The sequence below is a fragment of the Tauraco erythrolophus genome, chromosome 13 (genome assembly GCF_009769465.1).
Source record: "Tauraco erythrolophus isolate bTauEry1 chromosome 13, bTauEry1.pri, whole genome shotgun sequence".
NCBI lineage: Eukaryota > Metazoa > Chordata > Aves > Musophagiformes > Musophagidae > Tauraco > Tauraco erythrolophus.
The window spans coordinates 2,682,087-2,700,905 of NC_141477.1; the positions used below are offsets into that span (position 1 = coordinate 2,682,087).

Here is an 18,819-nt window from a genome sequence, read left to right on the forward strand (position 1 = left end):
TTATTCCAACACTTTGTTTTCCACGTAAAAGGAACCCAAACACCCTACGATGTTATGGTAGCTGAAGAACAATGCAGTATTAAGCCCTGAAACAAGTCAGAAATAGCAGACCCAGGAAATTTCCTCTGGAAAAAGAACACCCTTCGGTCAAGTGTGCCCATTAGGAGGACCCTTGCTGATTTTTTTTATTATTATTTTTTTCTTTTTTAAACAAAGAAGCTGCAACTCTTAAACGCCGGCCCTGCTGCTGGTCAGTGGTGCAGCTCTTCTCTTACTGTGCCGTCTCATGACCTCATTTTTTCTTTTAAAGCAGGAAAATGCTTTTCCAGTATCATTTATTTAGCCTCCTGCCTCTAAGCCCTTACCATTCCTTTCTCACCCTGTCTCTAAAATGCCTGCTATTTATTTTTTTTTTTCCCCCCACTTCTAAGTTTTTATCTTCCTGTCCGTTCCGTGCGCGGTCTGCTGCCTGCAGCTCTGCCCTTGGGGGTATTCCCTTGCTTCTGACATTTCTGCCTTGCTGCTGTGCACAACACATTCTTCAATTCTTGCAGCTTCTTACTGAGCAAGGATCACGAATGAAACCTTTAAGACCAAGCATAACATCTATTTTTAGTCTGTAGTAGTTTATAAGAACTTTATGTAACCAAAAAGCATCATTAAGAATTTCTCCTAATTCTTTTAAATAACGACCAGAAGTGAATGGCAGGAGATCTGATGCTGCCTTTGTTAACACCTGAAATACACTTCTAAAATATCATAATTTTATTCTTATTCTGTGTTAAATTTTGAAACATTAGTAGATTATTGCAATCTGACTGCTGTTTAAGCGATCAGTGAAAATTTTGAATCGGAGTTCATCACTGTAATGGATTTTTAGATTAGCTAGTCTAAAAAAACAGGGGGAAGACTTTACTTAAAAATAATTAAAACAAACAAACACCACAAAACAGGAGGTATATGTGTTTTGCTTATGATACTAAACAGGAACTAACATGTAAGAAATTATTTGAATCAGAATGTCTTAAGGAGTGTGTCATTTTACCCCTGATTTCCTGACTGACGTTATAAGCAAATTTAATATAGTTTATGGGCAGCTAGAACACAGCCCCAGTCAGTTAATACATTGTGTATGTGTGTGCCCCTATGGAGTGCGTGTATAGAGTACAAAGTAAGTAGATTTGTAGATTCATATATACGTATACTTAAAAAAGCTTATTTTCCAAGCTTGTTATGAAAAAAGTTGAGGGGAAACAACAATTTGAACAATCTGGTCTACAATTCCACATGTGGAGGGATGGAAGAAGCAGGAGCATCACTTTATTCTCTCCCTCTCTCCCTCCATTTGCCCCATTCAGCATGGCTTGTGTTCCCAGTCCCATGCTGGCAGAGCCTCCACGATGCTGTGCACACCGTGTTTTCTTCCTATCTGGATCAGGGAGAGCTGCATTCCTGTTGATATCAATACATGTCAGCACTACTTTGTACTCTTCATATCATCCACTCACTGGGCCATGTCAATGAACATTCATTTTTTTTCCGTACATGGATTACTCAATTGATTCCTGTTTGGCGATTGGCCGTGTCCAAGTTACATGACCCATTTCTTCCAGGCAGCATTAGCAGGATGTTCCACTCCCTCTTAGCCAGACGGGTTGTGTAATGCTTTAAACAGAAGCATCTCCAATGTTCTGGAGAAATCTCTCAGGTAAGCTTAGGCTCAGTGATGCATCAGGAATTCAACTGCACGTTGGGCTTGAGTTTAGCTGCGGAACAGCTACGTTGCTTCAGGAAAGCAAGAGAAATTTGACTGTCCTAGCTCAAGCTCTTGGAACACACTGCAAGTACGTGTCGTGATGCCATATTTTCCATATGTGCTCCCTAAGGGCCTGGCCATTAGCCCACTGGCTTTTGGGGGGGTGGGGAGTAGTTGTTTGATGGGAATACACGTCAAACTCTGCTTCTGTCACAGTGATGCAAACCATTGCACAGCATGTATGTAACTAAATGCTGACCCATAATGAGGGATCAAAGTGCAAGAGAAGGCAGAAAATAAAGGAGGCACCTCTAGTTTTTTTCTTCCCTGTCCTAAACTACCTATTAACTAGACTCTCAAACTCAAATTATTAAAGACAGAGAAGGTTTACTGTTATGCATTTGCCTTCGATATGATTTTTACATCTGCTTTTCACAAATAAACATAAAAAAACCAAAACAATATTATATCTTGGTTAATTGATTCAAACCATCATATTATTTCTGAATAAAATCAGAAGACATGTTACTAATATGTACAATCCCAGATCACAATTTTTCTTTTGAAAGAAAGGTGAATTCAAAGATTTCTTTAACTAGGCATTACGTATGAGAATCCTATCTAGAAAAGATTCTACACTGGAAGATGATGACCTGCAGTAGGAAAGAAGATGTAAGAAATGTAAACAGGGAAAAATAAAAATATTTGGTATGTCCATGCATAACAGAAGTGGCAATATGGTAATATAGAAGTATACACATTTTACTTTAAAAATGACATCATTTCAAATGTTAGAATAAGCTGCTTTTTGAAAGGGTGAAAGTGAAGTGTAAAAGGTGAGGGTATCTCCCACTGTAGGAGAGAAAGTACTGGCACTTTCTTGGGATTGCTCAGGGTTGGATTGATGTGCAATGAAAGGAAAAGTCATAGGTGAGCAATACTTTCAGCTTCGATTCTTTGACAGTTCTAGAAAGACATTTTTGAGTAGTGTTTTAATTATGAAGAATATCGGGAATGATGGCTCGGGGAGGGGAAATCCTGTCTGAAACATCAAATTTCTTTCTTAGTAGTGTGGTCAGAAGCTGCTCTGCAATTATTTATTTGAAGTGACCTAAATAACATCACTGGACTAAATAGTGCAGGCCATTTAGGATTCCGACTGTAATTTTATTAAAGCCAAAATGCTAATCTGGATACGTATTGGAGGACTAGCTGCACAAAGGCATTGGCTGACTCTGAAGAAGTAGTAGGGCCTGGGGAAAATAATTCTTTGATAGGCAGTAAAATATATTGGAAAGAGGAAAAAGGAGTACTTTTGAGGTCAACATGGGTTGCTGTTCAAATCTATGCAAGTAAATTTAATTTAATTAGGACAGTATTGGAGTCAGTATGTTGTCAAAGCCCACGTAAATTAAAATATAAACAGTATAGTGGGAAGAAAGACCTTGATAATGAATGGAAGGAAAATTAATGTAAAATGAAAAGCATGCTCAAATATAGATTGTATCTAAAGTAATTAAAAGTACTGTTAATTCATGGGCATTCAGCTAGTGAAATTAGGCACTGTGCTGGGATAGCATTCAAGGAGAAATAAAGATTAGAATATTTCCCTCTGCTGTTCCTGCAAGATCTAGCAACCCAGGCATGATAGTTTTTCTGCTGGAAGGCAAAATAGTCACCTGTGGGTCAACATGTTTATAACAACCGGCAGGAATTTAATTTGCTTGTATATTTACTACTTTTTAAAAACAATGTATGGGACATAGCTGCCAAACACATATACTTTGGTATTTTTCTAACATTTTTCTGACATATTTCTTTATTAGACATCTCTTCAACAAAATTACAACAGTGACAACATTTTGTTGGTCAGATGGAAAGCAGTTTGCAATAGTTGGTTTTGAAGTATGCCATGCTGAAGATGAAGCAGCCAGTCTTTCATAGCTGTCTCTGTATCTACTGATAAGATTTTTTTCTCCTGAATTAGAATTATTCAAATTTTGCTTAAATTAATATTACTTTTTTAATGCTGTATCTGCAATGATCTCTCTTGTGATCCTTTTTGTCTTTCATTCTACTGATACATTTTTTGATTTAACAATACTGTGAGTGTACTGGGAAGTATTTTTTTGACTTTACCTAAGAGATTAATTTTTAACAAGTCATTTGATATGTCAGATACTTATTTTCTCCTCATATTTCAAAGGTTATTCAAAATGCAATTATTTTAGATGGAAATCTTTATTTTATTTAGATATCGATACTTAAATAGATGGAAATAAATCCTCTTTCTTTGGAACGGAATGCCATCTCTCTTACTAAGAGATGAAGAGATATTCCATCTCCTCAGTACAATGAGGAACCTGATACATACATTATTTTTGTCTATATGAACATTTATGGATCCAGAGACCTTTATTAATCTTAACTGGAAAAGAAGTTCAACTTTTGGCAGTCCAGTGCTATCTATTATGCTGTGCCAAACCATTGAATTAATAGTATTGAATGAGCCAGTTAATTAGTCCACTTATTAGAAAGGATTTATCATCTTTTGCTTAACCTAATTAGCTGCTTCATTCTTTTTTAGCCTTTAAAATTGTGTGTTTTGGAAAAATAAAGTATTTTAAGGATTCTGTGTTGGTTTCCAAAGCTTGTGATTTTCTTCTGAAAATGCTTCTGGTTAGGATCCTTATTCTTACTGGTACTTAATCCACTGCAGGCTAGGCTGCTACAGGAACCTATGGCATGCTTCTGAAAAACAAATATACTGATTTCCATGTATAAATTAATAAAATAATCTTTTATAATAATCCACTACTATGTTTTATGTCTGACTTTATGTCTGTATAAACTCAGTGGTATTCTGTCAATGAAGGTTTCATTCCTTTTCACGTTATGAGTTACTGCCAGTCACTGGTAGAGAAGAGCACACCACAATATCTGCAGTTAAATTGTGTTGCTAATTATTAGTCCAATGCAGTAGCAGAAATTTATGCAAATGGATAGGTAGGCTAATGATCCGGTGCTGGAAAACCACATATCTGATGCTGTAGACCAGGGCAGGAGGGAAAATACTGGCTGAAATTCAATCCAAATAGTGTTGGTGGACGTTATAATTTGTACATACCTCTACCTCGGGTTTAGGGGATGTTAATGGTACATTCATTTCTGACATCATTTAGATTTCTTTTGAGGTTTAGATCTGGAAGGCAACATTTTTGTTTGTAATTTCAGCCCTTCTGGATGTTTGGTTTCTTGAAGGCTGATGATAGCAGTCTCAATTACTACCAGGGATAAAGGAAAGGACATTTTCCCTGCACGGTGATGAAAGAAAAACCCATATAGTAGCATTCTGTTTCACTTCATGGTTGTTTCTGTTGAAACCAGCTGCCGTAACATTGCATGTTACGGTGTGAAGTGGATGTTTATTGCTTCTTTTGCTTTGATTTCTTTGTGTTTCAGAAGGCATCCTTTCTTGCACAGTAGCCTAGTTTGCCAAAACCAGTAGACAGCAAAAAGTAGGTAAGGTAGCTTTTGGTTTTTTAACCTTGTTCCCCTCCTTCCTTGCTCCAATATTCTGAACTGCTCTGTGTAAGCTCTCTTGTGTCCCAAGCCGCAGACTAGCCAAGATTTGGATACTTGATTTGTCTGCAACAACGTGGAGATACCCTGTGGTCTCCTAAGGATACTTACCTAGCCTTTGTGGACTAATTAGAATTGACGTATCCAATTTATTTGTATGAATTATTGCTTTCCCTAGAATTTCATTGTGAAGTGTATGGAATAGCCTACTAGTGACACGTGAATAAATCATGCAGCAGAGGACTCCCATTTTCTTTTCTATCATCTTCTTTTCTACGCTTAAGGAATTAAAAAGAAAGATGTTTGTGATATTTGCCCTGTGTTGTTTCTTACCTCGTGATAAAACGTGTTACTAGATTTCTACATTGCTTTTGATCGCATTAGAGTGTATTTGATAAAAACTTGCCACAAAAAAAAATCTTGTGAGAGATTCTCATCAATGCTACCACAAACATTAATCTCTGAGATAAAATAGAGCTTTGCGTCTGTATTTTTTCATTTCTGCATGATATTTGTAGGGGACTTTGAGCTAGGAATGCATTTATGTTTTCACAGGGCCTTGAAGAAAGTGAGCATTTAATTTATTGCAAGACTATAAGTACAGGAATAAGAGCCAAATGTTGACCACCTGAAGGGATGAAGCTCTAAGTTGTAGTGTGGGAATTGGTGCAAGTCAGGTTAAACTTCTTAGACCGATATTTATTATGTTATAATTCTAATGGCAATGCTGTCATACAAACCCACACGTACCAAAGTGGTCAGCTGTCATAGCCTCTTCTCTTTAGGAGTCCCTGCTTTTATATCGAATGCCGTAGGCTACAAAATATGATGTCTTTAGTAAATGTGCCTTTCAGGTAGCAATATTAGGTTATGTGGTGCTCAACGCTAAGCAACGGTGTCTTTTATTTGTGTAAAAGGGGCCATTGATTTGGCATTTTTAGAAATTTGTAGCCAAAATGTCCAGATTCCTGTAAAGGTATATAGCAAAATTAATTTTATGAGAAGTGGCTTAGATAACTGAGTCTTGACAAGAGTGTGGGGGTGAATACTCTAGATTTTGAGAATTATGGAAACATTGCTGATTCTTGACAGCGCAGAAACACTGGCCAAACTTACAAATCTAGTCAGACATGCTGGTTTGAGATTTGGTTGTGGACTACTTTTGAGGTTTTGTTAATTTTTGGTAGATGCATTAAATTTTGGAACTGATAGAAACTTTTCTGTGGTTGAATATAGTGCAGCACTGACAGCAGGAATCCATCGTTCTTCTGCTTTTTTTGTCTGACATAAAACATAATTACTGGTGGTTGATGCAAATCCACATTAATTTACTATGCTCAGACATCCATGTGTGCACTGACTCATAAAAACAAGACTCATGTCAGTCATTTAGTCTTTATCCTTCTTGTTTGAATTTTTCATGTACATGAAGGGGAAAAATAGCAGTGGAAAAAAGAGTGCTATTTCAACAGTGGTAAGTTTTCAGTTTTATTTGCTGTTGTCTTGCAAGTTGTACATACTTATCAGACCTTTAGGGATATTTGCTCCACATTAAATAATTCTTACTGCTGCCTCCAAATCATTGTTACAATAAACATGTCTGGAAATCGTTGGCCTGTTCTCATCAAGGGATTTTGAAAAGTTAGTGCTCCATTCAGTAAAGCATAAAAATACAGATCTTGCAAAGTGTGCTGTGATCTCATAAAAATGCCACTAAACCACCATCCTTTCGTACAAGAGTTAAACTCAGTAATTTGAAGTTCTAACTTCTGGAGTGCTCAGTGGCATCTCTTCCATTCTGATCTTTTATTGCAAACACAGAAATAATACATCAAACAATATTATGAATATTTAAAATTAGTTTAATTTTTTTTTCTAAGGCTGTAGATTTTTTTTCGCTGGAAAGTATTACATTTTATTTATTACTTATGTGTCTCATTTGCAAAAGCTTCTTTCCCTTACAGAAAGCAATGGTAAATTTTTTATTTAAGATCCTGATTTGAAATCTGTACTAAATGATACAATACGTGTTATGGAGCACTGGCAGCAAGCAGTATACCATAAAGATTCTATGAAGGGAATGCACCAGTGTAAGTTAAGAATTATAACATATTCCCTATGATGGAAAAAACTAAAAAATTGCTTTTCTCATATGCGAGGAGCAATTTCTTTCATAAATTCCCACTAAGTTATTTTTCATACTGCTCTGTGTTACAGTATCACTTGCTATAAGCTGCCTGAATTCCTGAGTGATTATCCGTGGTCAGTTATCATTAGAGATAAATTTATATGGATTCAAATATATATATATTATGTATACATATGTGTGTAATTGTTGTCAGTGAGTTGCTTGAACAGCTTTCGGCAAGTTTGTGATAAAAACAAATAAAGGAACATTTCCATATTCTCATTAACGCCCATTCAAAAGAATCTTGTTACTAATTTAATTTTTGTCTGCTTCTCTCTGGATTGTTATGAATACATGTAATACATCTTTCCCAAATTGATATAACTTTCACACCGAACTACCAATTCTGCAAGAACCTCAGCTAAATATCTGACCTAAGTGAGATGGTCAGTGTTGACATATTTCCAAAAGACAAGACTAGCATTTCTTCTCTGAACTTTGAATAATTTACCACTGTTTAAATTATAATTTTGTGTTGTATACTGAGCCTCTTACCTCTACAATCTTGTGTTTGTCTTATAATTCATTTTAAGAGGTACTAAAGAAATTGAAAAAAAGTAGACTTCCTACGATTCGATGATTTCTTCTTACTCAAAACTACGATTATTATTAAATAAATAGCAAAGGCTAATTTTTCACAGGATTTTAGTGACAAATAATAAACATTTGTTGTTATTGAGCAGTGTGCCACACGTATGCAGCATCATTAATTTTTGCTGAGAAAGATGCAACGCATGAATCAAGATCAGTGTGCTGAAAAGGTGTAGTATAGACTGGAATAGGCTTGAGATGCTTTGTCCATGAAATAAAGCCAGTGGAGTTCCCTGGATTTACAACAGGAAATGTAAAGAGTTTGGGTGTAATTTAGGTATTTCTAAGAGGGACAGAACATACTGGCAGTAGCATACAGCATGGTGCACACTGGGGAAAAAACAATTGCAGGCATGGCAACCACTACTGCAGGCTGTATTTGGTAATTGTTTGAAATGTTAGCAGATCATGGTCTAACATGTTTTTGGAGGTAATATCTACTAAGTCAGCCTTTGGTCTTGTTTATTTATCACGGTATCCCCAATCAGCATATTCCTCATAGCTTGCTTTCATACACATATGGAAGAGGTCAAGCCATCTCAGATGTCTGGCATGCATATGGTTTTTTTAATTGCAGCCATATGCAGATCAGTCCTTACTTAACACAGAAGTAATTGGAAACAGTTGATCTCGTGATGTGAAAAGAAGCCACAAAATAGACTAACTTCCTTCATCCTCTTGGGTCTTGCTTCTGTGTGTATTGGAAAAGAAACTCTGCCACAGCTTGCTTTTCCTACTGGTGTTTTTTCTGAGAGTTGACATTGAAGATGTCAAATATGCAGAAATATCAGCTTGACAGAGGACAAGTGATGTTTGGATGGTGCAGTACATTCACCATTTTTCGTTAGTATGTTTATGAGAAGGTTTCATTATTTCGTGCTCCTGTAATATTAAGGTTTTGCTCAAAAAATATGAGAAAACATTAAACACGTTTTGAAATTGAGAAAATTTTTTGAATGCAAATTCACTTCCAGAGAGTTTCAATCTAGACTCTTTGTGAAGATAGAGTTGAGCAGAAAACGTGAATGAGAAGTACAGTACAGAAGCTCAGGGGGATGCTGCTGAATTTCAAAGGAAAAGTAGTGAAAGATTCTCTTTTAGCTAAACTGAAGTACTGTTTTAAGCATACATTAGGATCAGTCTCTCCTGGTTTTAAAGCTGACTCTTTGTTCCTTCCACAGAAACAAGTCTATTGATGGTTTGGCAGAGTAAATGACTATGCTCCACTTTACAACTGTAATGAGACATGAAATCTCCTTTCAGAAGGAATCTTTTCTCTTAAAAGTTTCCTTTCTTAAAGCTTTTGTGAGAAGAGGCAGTAAATAAACAGATGCTTCAATGTTTTAGATGATTCCAAGCAAAAACTGGAATATATAAAACAGCTGATCCCAAATATATCTTTAGATGATTCCAATAAAATAAATTAGCTTGACAGATACTTGTGTATTGGATTTGTTTAATGTTGTAGAACATTTTTAAATGCCTGCACTGTATGTAAAGAATTTGATTTTCTTGTACCTTTTTGTGGTTTAGATCCTTGTACCATAGTAATATATTCTCACTCTCTCTGCGTAGATAGATATGAACACGTACATAAACAGAAACATTAAGATGTTCTGGTTTATTCCAGCTTACCCAATTAGAGGGAGTATTTGGGTATTACAGAATTTAAATCACGTTGACTTCATTAGGATTAAGCGGACCAAGAAGGCTTTACGCCGTTCGTTCAGAGATCTGTAGCAAGAGCTACAATGTAAAAGCTACTTTAAAAAAATGTTTAGGCAGGAGATAAGAACATGGGTTAATTCTTGATTATCTGAACCATTTGGTAACAGAAACTTGTCTATTGTGCAGTTTTAGCCTGACATAGAGTGGGTCAAGTCTCGTCATAATCAGTGACCCTTCTGAGATCCATGAACAACAAATCTGCATGCTATGTCTGTGGTCTTCTCTTGGCCATCTTTTCTCCATAGCCATTTCAAGGTCCAGTCTAGCCATGTATTTTCCATGTTTTCAGAGGAGATATCTGCAGGAATACAACTTGGTCTTCTGCTTCTCTCTAACTCTGTTCCTCTTACCAGGTGTCCAGTCACTGGACTCTTAACACTTACACAGAGTTTTAACAATTTATTTAAATACCATATTCTGAAAAAAAAGTCGGTTTCAGTGACTGGTCTTACGGTCTTTTTGAGTCCAATTTTTTAAAGGAAAGACTGTCATTTTCTAATTCTTAAATCAGAAACACACAGCTTTTTCCATCAAATTACTTGTCAAGGCACCTTAATTATGCTTGATTACATTTATACATATCAGTTACAATGGAAATGCTAAAGCTTCTTCTGGAAGTGAAAATATAATGTAAATGTTGAGCTTTTAAACAAGGTTAAAATATTTCATCTTAGCACTATCTACTTAATGTACCTATTTACAAGATAAGAAGAAAGTATGTGAAGTGCTCAGAAACACTGTGACACGTTCCAAATTATAGACTCAGGAGACCATAAAGAATTGTGACACGATTTGCTCTGAAAGGTAGAATAATTATAATGGAAAGGAGCACAAGAGGGAGGAAAGCTACACGCAGAAAAGAACTGAGGTGTTTCAGATAATATACTCTAATTTGTATTATGATGTTGCATATTTGCACAGTATTACCATAGTTATTAATATATTCCATACTTTAATTTCTATGAAATATCATTGTGTTCTGTGCCCATAAACTGGGTTATGATACTGCAGTTTAACTGTCATAACAAACTGATAGGCAAATGTTTTAAAGATAGTGAGAAGGATTTTTTTTTATTATATAGTGTCGCTAATTTACTGATATAGAATAAGAAGAGCTTTTAAAGAAAATGCTGAAATAAATTTGAACAGTGTTTTACTTGAGCTGCAGTCCCCAGCACTGAAGATGGAATGCATTTTCTTAATGCATTTATAGTTTGCAAAACAGCTGGGACTAGGATGTCATAGGTTTTTAAAATCTATAAATTATTAAATGTTTTCGTTTAAGTAGCACATATCCATACGTGCCTTCTATTTTTTTATTTATTTAGGAATCTAGGCTTCTTTTGGAATTTGAGAAATTGATTCTGATAATATCAAAATAGGTAATTTTTTTTTGTGTTAATATGTTTCGATGTGCAGCACAGCATCTCCTTGCTATAAAGTAACTAGAACAGCCATCATAATAGTAATTCCTCTCGACGTTTACTCCAGACAGATAAGTTGAACTGTGCAGAAGTGGGGGTTAGTGATAAGACATCCTGAGAATTAGGTCGCGTTGGGTTCAATTGCCTCTTCTTCAGATGCCTCACTCCTTTGCTCACAGAGTATGTGATTATGTTCATTACCCAATTAAAATACTACTGTGCAGTGCCAAGTCTGACACTGAATGAACTATATCTGACAGTTTCCTTCATAAAATTTAACTGTTTCTTTGATTTATTTTATTTAACTTTTCATCAAGTGTTGTCAAAACTTGCATTTCGTTATAGTCATTGTCCCATTTTTACCATTCAGGAAATATGTGCAGCTTTAGGTTCCAGTCTCTAGACCTGAACTTGTATGGTGGTTCATGTGATCACTAATGGATGTGGGTAGTTGGTTTTAGATGGAGGACGTTTTTAGGCATTATGTAAGATTAAGATTGGAGAGAGGTGGATTTGTTGGATGGACTATTAGATGGTTAAGGAACTGGCTGGATGGCCACATCCAAAGAGTAAACAGTTAGTGGCTCAATGTCCAAATTGAAACTAGTAACAAGTGGTGTCCTCAGGGGTCTGTACTGGACCAATACTGTTTAATAATGGCATAGACAATGGGATTGAGTGCACCCTCAGCAAGTTTGCAGATGACACCAAGCTGAATGTTGCAGCTTGAATGTTGCAAGATGGTAATGAGTGCTTGTGGCCCAGAAAGCAAATCATATCCTGGACTGCATAAAAAGAAATGTGGCCAGCAGGTCTAGGGAGTCGATTTTCCACCTCTATTCTGCTTTCATGAGACCCTTCCTGTAGTACTGCATCCAGCTCTGAGGCCTCCAGTACCAGAAACACATGGGTCCAGAGGAGGGCCACGAAAAAGAGCAGAGGACTGGAACACCTCTCCTATGAAGAAAGGCTAAGATTGTTTAGACTGGAAAAGAAAAGGCTCTGAGAGACCTTATTACAGCGTTTCAATACTCAAAGGAGGTTTATAAAAGAGATAGAGACTTTTTATCAGTGCTTTCTACTCAATTTGTGTTACCTTGGTTGACATAGAATACCAATTTAGATCTTCTAGCACTTTATCTGAAATCTGTAACAAATACTTAGGGGGTCATATTCTGTGGAACTAAGGCTTAATACATACTTTTAGTCTAGTATTTTCAATGCTATAGTAAAACTCATTTATCTGTTAAAACGCTTTCAAAAGAAAGACATTTGTAATTTATATGAAAAATTTATTTTACCACCTTCAAATTGCTATTTGCATAAACGATAACTAGCATTTAAATTCTTCTTAAAGAGGGAAAAAATGACATGCCTGACTGAGATGCAATGCCTCCCATGCTTTGACTTCATTCTATTTTGATAACTTCAGTTTTAACTTGTATCATAAAAAATCGCCACAAAATTTGTTGGATGTACCTGATGAAATCAAATAAATGTTTACAGAGACAAGTATTTTAGAATTAAGTTTCTACTGTGTTTTCTGTTAACCTTTAAAAACATATCTCCAGAAAAGAAATTTTTAAAAATGTGTTTTGATGGTTTTCATTCTGTTTAAGTATCAGAACTATTTGTGCCAAAATCATAGCGTATGATTATTTTGAGGTTTTCATTTTATTGAACATGCTGTGTTTTCCTGTTTTTACTCATTAAGTGCTAAATTACTATATGCTATTGCAAACACTGTAATTTTCGTCGGGAAGCTATGGCCTTTGCAGGAGCAGCATCCACAGCCATGTAGACAGCAGGGAGTTGTGGGATCCCATCTGGCACGTCGTGTTTTCCCAAAGGAGATTCCAAAAACCCAGAGCTGCTTTGGGGAATTCTCTTTCCTAGTCATCTTAGAGCCCTGTGCTGCAACCGTGCCCTTGGGAGCCAGGTGGGGAGAGGTCTTGTGCTGTCGTATCCCGACCATGTGAGTGCACATCCCAGGGGAATGGGAGGGCTGGCAGGGACGAGCAGGCAGCCTGGAAGGGACCAGAGGTGCTTTCCCAGCAGAAGAGAGGTAGAGAATCCCCGCAGAGAGACATCAGATATTGCAAGTCCACAATAACTTTAAGTCAATTTACATGTAATCTCAGAATGGTTGGAAAACCAGTCTGCAGTGGGGAAGATGTGCCTGAAGATTGAGCCTTTGAAATAGTTTCCTAATCCTGCTCACTATGCAATGGTGCTGAGACTCGCGTGGCAGCATCTTTCTGTGGCGGTTCATAAACGTCAGCTTAAAGTAACTGGGAAACTGAGCCCTGAGGAGGAGAGGAGCGTGCCATGAGTCCAGATGTGCTGCTTTCCAGGTGGGTTGGGAGGGGGAGCGGAGGAGCTGCTGGTCCTGAGCTGCTGTCTGAAACTGGGACCTGCAGCCGTGGCTGCCACGGGTGGATGCACTGGGGATTCTCTAAGCTTATGCACGAAACGCAGAAGTGGGAGTGTAGCACAAGCACGATGGTTGGGTTGTGGTATTTTAAATGCTTTAACACGGTGAATTTCAGATAAGATGCTTGGATTTGAGTCGGGTTTGTTTCCTTTCATCTCCTCTGTCAGATCTACTGTTCTGCACTTTTATTTCTCTGAACATTACGGTTCAGTGAAAATCACATCCTTCTCAAAACATTACCAGAGAAAACGCCGTACGTACATCTGTGTGTTTATACATACTTACACACATATTTATACATATATTATACTGACTACTTGCATGAATGACAACATCAAGAAAATCTACTATGATTAGAAATAAATCTGTTTTTAAGGTAAGTTAAAGTCATTACTTACGCAATATAAACTATTTAGCTAAAATTATATCCTGTGTCAAATGAATTTCAACATACACACATTTTTAACCTCTGTATGTCACATTAAAGCAAAAAAAAAAATATTATATTTGTATCTTGAAGTACATAATGCTCCGTTTTTTTCTGCAGAAGAAATATTCTCTTCTTATATTGCAGGTGTTTTTTGCTCTGCTTTTGATCTTTGGGTGTTAGCGTTTCCAAAAAACTGATTAGCACTTCTTTTTTTTCCATTGTACTTGTTATTTTTTAACTTAACTTTTGCTACAAAAACTTGGCCTATTTTATCTTAGTAGGTAAAACTTTCAAAGGTAGTTTTATTAGCACAAAATATCAATTTGTAATGTTATTACATACCTACAGTAAGATATGAAAACACCCTAATCCATGGCTGAAGACATTTTCATTCCACCTCTTTGAATTTGTAAAAAAAAACCCCACGTGATATATTGTCAGACAGATAAAAAATTACTTAGCTTTCTCTCTGTCTTTTAGAAATGGAACTTCATACGGGGACACGTACAAAACAAGCAGAGATTTTAGCTGGAATTGTGATACAGACACGGAGTGGGAGGGTTCATTGTCACAGCATATTTAGCTATTTCTGCGTTTTGAATTTATGACATAAAAAGGAAGAAATATCTGTTTGGATGCAGGTTTCCTCTTTTTCAACTTCCTGTACACATTTTTAATGGTGTAGAATATTCAACAACGTATCTCTTGCATCATATCTTTCACTCCCCACCAGTAAAAACAACAGTTTATTTCAGGTTGTTAAAAAACCCTGGTGTTCTCTCCTGTCTTCTGAGTTCTAGCGCTTCTGACAAGAGCCACCTGTTTTTTCTGTACTTAAAAAAAAAAAAAAAAAATCAGATCAACTGCAAAAGCCCTGGAGATGTAGGGTCCCTCTTGCCACCCTATGATAACCCTGATCACCAGGAACAGCACTTGAAACGAGCATCTCAAACCGAACCGGAGAGTGGAACTGGGGGGATGGCAGAAATCCTCGCTGACAGTTTGAAAATCAGAGGATTAGAGAACAAAATTGCTAAAATTGAAAATTGGGCTTCACAGACAGCAAGCAGACTTATCCTTAAACCTCAGTCAGTGGTACGTCTCACTAACAAGTGTCACTTTAAGCACAGCTTCATCTTCTCTGAAAGGGTTGTCAGCCACTGGAATAGGCTGCCCAGGGAGGTGGTTAAGTCCCCATCCCTGGATGTGTTTAAGAATAGGGTGGATGAACTACTTGGGGATATGGTTTAATGGGGATTAGGGATGGTTGGACTCGATGATCTCTAAGGTCTTTTCCAACCTATGAAATCATCTATGAAATCTTGACAATATTGCTAATGGCATTCTTCTGTAATAAGCTTGTCTGGCTCTGATCTCACATTTGTGTTTAATTTCTACCTCTTGAAATCCTTCTTTCCATCTCTTGTCATTGAATAGGGCACCGAGAATTGCTGAGCTCCAGCCTCAAATATACTCCTGAATGTCTGTCTCTGAACAAATCAGATAATTTCTATGTAACTTTTTTGTGTGGGAAGGTAATAATGCCATCACATACTGCGCTCAGTGGATGGACTGAATTTCTCACTATTTGCACATTGCTTTTATGTAAAGAAGCTTAAGTAAACGTTTAATAATTTACCAGTCACATCTTCCTGTGTTCAAGGTTTGCTGTAATTGGCCCTTTCTTCTAGCAATTAGCCTTTCTGCAACATACCTGTCAGGCTTGTTTTACTGTAATGGAGAGTAGTCGGCTTTAGTCTGCTTTCCATTCTCACTAAGCAGCTTCATGATCCAAATTTTGTGATAATTTGACAAACTGCATGGCTGTGTAGTTCTAGACAAGAGTTTGGAGTAGCTTTAATAATCAATATTCATTCTCTAAACCTGTATGTCCATTTCCACTAATAGAGTAATTCAGTGAAAAAGGCTATGCAGCAACTCCAAGTGAAACAAAACCAGGGAATTGAGCAAACCTTGCTTGATTGTATTTTTTTTTTTCCCCTACTGTTAGTATGAAAAATAAGCCTGCCTATGCTAATGGCACCCTCTTGCCCCTTTAGAGTTTTTTTCCTTCTTTTTTTCCATTCTTTTTAAACCAGAAATTATATCTAGGATTTATCATGCAAGAAAGGAACCACCTGCCAGGAGACAGAATTTTACAGGCCCAGGAGCATCATTTCTGCGGTGTGTCTCACAATAACAGCACATATTTAACATGGTGAGAGCAGAATATATGGCTGTGAAAACTGAGCTCTGATACGGGAGCTGTGATAATGATTTAGTCTGGCGGGTTTGAGACTATCTCAGTAAGCATTATGCAGATGAGGTGCCTACAGGAATTAGAAGAGATCTGGATGCTTGCAGTGTCATGGATACAGAACAAGGCTACCCACCTACTTACTCATTATCATAAGCTGCAACTCTTCCATCTGTGTTTTCAAGCACGTTCACTGAATCATAATCAACGCAGTTCAGATGTGTGTGTACCCACTTGTTGGCTCTTTTCTCCTCTGGAATAATCTTTTTCAGACCCTACCACCCCAGTTGCTGACTAGGGAAGCCCAAAAGGGGCCACAACATCCTTCAATGTGGGGAGAGAAATGTGGTGAGCCATGGTGCAGTAAATCAGGATGAGGTGATACTGTCAAGGTTTATTTTTAACCGCTCTTTTTCCCAATTTATAGTTGGTTATGGTGGTTTCATTTAAAAATGAAGATGTTGGATTTGAGGCAAGCTTAAATTAAGAGCAATACAATGTCTCTGTCTTCTACGGAGATATTGATTAACTGTCATTTTTGTAATATTTTTATATTTTCCCTGTTATTGTGTCCTGCTAAGTCTCAGCTAACCCAATAGCTTGTATCAGCACTTTTACTGTGCTGCAAAATATTCCTTTTATCTCCTGATTTTCTTTATGGACATATTTTATTTATACTTTGCTGTATTTTAAATTTTATATTAATTGAGGTTGCTATGAACATCTTAATAAACTTTAAAATCGTAGAATCATGAAGAATTTGCTCACTAGGTGGATTTCCTCATACGTATTTTCTGTTCAATACTTTGTGTGAGATCGCTCCAGTTGATTACACCGCTAGTATCTAGCATACTTTCTTCAAAATTCAGGCATTTACTCTTTGGTAAAAGTGTATTGGCTTTTAGAGATTCACTTGTCAAACTGTTTCCTTTCCTGCTTGGTTTTTCTTGAAAGTAAACTGACAGGTTTCCAGAGCTTTTATGCAATAATGAACTATTGGGAGAAACATTTTCTGCTTGTTTCCGAAGGGGTAAGCAAAGCTGAAGCTGGAAATCAAAACAGGAGGATCTGGTTTATCATCCTTGTAATGTGTTGTTAAGTGTGTAAAATCAAACTCTTTCTGAGGGGAAACAGAGCACTGCATCACAGGTTGCTGGCTGGTAAAGGCATCCCAGTACATCCACTTATTCATCATCTTGGCACGAGTAGAACTTGAGAGAAAAACAGAACAGGGGAGGGAATTCCTTCAATGCTTTAATAAAAGAAAGATTAGCTGCAAATATTAAACAGATGACATGTTCATATCAAATACAACTTGCTTTTGACTTTAAACTTTTCCAAAATAGAATTGACTGACTTGAGTGATGCTGTTGCTAACTGTACAGTACTTGTTCTGGAAAAAAGATGAAGAGAATTGTTCTCATCTGTAGCTAAACCAATGTAATTTTCATTTGTTTCAGTATTCAGTCTTAAATTGGATGTTTCCAAACCTCATTGTCTGATTGTGATGCTTTAGGCGTGATATGTGTATAACAAGGAAACTAATTCTGTTCCTAATATCTAAAATTATTTTAAAATCCAAGTTATTTGCAGTGAGCTCACTAAGATGGCAAAGTGTTTCCATTCCTTGTAGGTTGCCCTCCAAGCTGGAAGCAGGGGGCTTGATTTAGTTTTCAGAGTGAACTTTGAGAGGGAGAATGGCTGGCAGAGAAGGCATGGTCCTAAGTACCAGTTGTAAGTGGTCCAACCAGTTTCACTAAGCGTTTGGTTGCATTTCGTTTGATTTCCATACAATCCCATTGCATAAAATTGCTATTACTCAATACATTGTGTGGCCTTTGTGGTTCCTTATTCTGTTTGGAGGAAGAAGTTTAGCCAGAAAAATTAACATGTGGTATTCGTGATCAGCCATCCTCTGTAACATACACATGGTTGAAATTAGTAGTGGGCAATCAGTTCATACTCTGAAAGTTGATTTTGATTAAATGCTCGTTAAATTCTTTCATGTGCTACATCCTGCTGTGGCAGCCAGAAATCTGGGTTCAATTCAGTCTATTTGAGACTTTCTGTGTGAATTTGAGTGAATTATTTAATGTGTATGAGCTGAGATATCTTTATGCTTGTTACCTGGGTCTAAGTGGGGAATTGGCTTGATAATAAAAGAACAGAGACATGGATGAAGGAATGTGCGGAAAGGGAAAAGGGACTTGTGTGTCAAAAACTTAGATTTAAACCACCCAGCCCCATCAGAATTAAACAATGGGAGAAAATCCATTAAGAACTGTTAAATAGGAAGACACTGTCACTGTCTGAAGTCTCTGCACCACTAGCAGCTGTTCCTACACGCCTGCTCTGTTCTCAGATTCTTCCCTACACAGTCATTGGAAACAAGAGCACCACGTCTTTGCTCTGACCTGATTTGACTGTTC

At 37.0% G+C, this 18,819-nt stretch overlaps 1 protein-coding gene across 3 annotated transcripts in view; it reads left to right on the plus strand.

Moving 5' to 3' along the window:
* LOC147527904 (connector enhancer of kinase suppressor of ras 2-like) overlaps positions 1-18,819 on the plus strand; it is a 198,623-nt gene that overhangs the window by 71,100 nt on the left and 108,704 nt on the right. The window lies entirely within an intron of this gene.